Here is a 1855-nt window from a genome sequence, read left to right on the forward strand (position 1 = left end):
CAACCTAGATAGCATATTCAAAAGCAGAGACATTACTTTGCCAACAAAGGTCCATCTAGTCAAGGCTATGGTTTTTCCAGTGGTCGTGTATGGATGAGAGAGAGTTAGACTGTGAAGAAAGCTGAGTGCCAAAGAATTAATTCTTTCGAACTGTGGTGTTAGAGAAGACTCTTGAGAGTCCCTTGGATTCCAAGGATATCCAACCAGTCCATTCTAAAGGAAATCAGTCCTGAATATTCATTGGAAGGACGGATGCTGAAGCTGAAACTCCAATACTTCTCCAATAATTTGGCTACCTGATGCAAAGAGCTGACTCATTTGAAAAGACCCTGATGCTGGGAAAGAGGCACATCCACATGACTACCGCCCACACACACCCATCCAGACTCAGGCTCTGCCTGCAGGCTTTGCACCAGACCTGAGCCTCACACATACACACACACACACACACACACACACACATATCTGGTGCTCAGCCTGTGTTCTCAGCCTCTGCACTAACCCTAAGCCTCACGCACACGCACACAGATGCCTCCACATGACCCTCACTCATACACACAGCCTGTGCTCTCAGCCTCTGCACTAACCCTGAGCCTTACGCGCACACACACAGATGCATCCACATGACCCTCACTCACACACACACACACACACGAGGCGCATGCATGTTAATTTTAGTGCCAGAATACTATGCCTGCAGGAGAGGCGGCCCCTCAAGACCTTCTTGATACGATCTCACTTGTAAACAAAGTTTTCACCCAAAGTATCTTGTAATATTTTTAATAGACTTGATCAGGCTGCTGCAGGATCTGGGTGGGCTCTGCCCAGACACTTTTGACAGCACACGGGCAGTGCTTTAAGGCACGTGGTCGTGATGAGGGTCACACAGGTTGACAGGGTTAAATTCACAAAACCAGCATTCACAATTTTCACCACTCATGATGTAAAATACATTCCCATTCCAGCTTCAATGAAATTTCTCCATTAAATCTCCTCTGACAATAGAAATCAATAGTTCATTGAGCACTGCACTAAAATTATTTTCAAGAAAATGTAGAAGTGAGAGAATGACTCCTAAATTTGTGTACTTTGTATCACAAAGTCGGCCAAAGTTCAGTATTAAATAAATAATCTTCCTAATAAAAAATTTTACAACAGTTTTCCTAAGGAAATACATTCATAAGACTGTTTACATTCTGTTTTACAATGACAAGAACAGCTCAGATTTTCATTTATGAAATGTGTCCACAGTACTACGGTTTATAACGCTGTGTCACAGACCAAACACAGTCTCTCGGGCTGGATGTGTCGCTGGAACCTCGGACACTGCTCAGCCTGTGCACGTTGACAACAGGCAGTGCCTGCTGCCCACGGCACAGCTGGCCCAGGGGAGGTCGGCCAGGCAGAAGTTTAGTGTCTACAGTGTCAAGTGGTTGTCTCAACCTCTGGCCCTGCAGTGAGGAACCAGATCTGGGTCCAGCGGTCCAAGAGAGTTGTTAAGGCAGCTGGAGATGCTGGACGGCTGGGCTGTGGCGCCTGGACCAGCCCGCCTGCTCCGGACGAACCACCCTTGCAGAAGTGGATGGAGAATGTGCCTTCCGCCAGGTTTGTGGGACAGATGAAGGCTGGCTCTTGTACTCAAGAGAGTGGGTCAAAGTGGCTGTGAATGTGAGAACAAGCATTGCAAACCACGTCACTCCTGTCCCGGTGACAGCTGAGCAAGCAACTTGGGTGGTGAGCAGACCTGCACATCAGCCTACAGACCGTCTCTGGGTTACATGGGCCACAGCCACCCTCCCTGCTGCTCCCGGTTTCCCTCAACAGCTCAGTGTAGACTTTACACCAGGGCCACTGG

This window comes from Bison bison, unplaced genomic scaffold (assembly GCF_000754665.1).
Source record: "Bison bison bison isolate TAMUID 2011002044 unplaced genomic scaffold, Bison_UMD1.0 scf7180017864377, whole genome shotgun sequence".
Taxonomy (NCBI): Eukaryota; Metazoa; Chordata; class Mammalia; order Artiodactyla; family Bovidae; genus Bison; species Bison bison.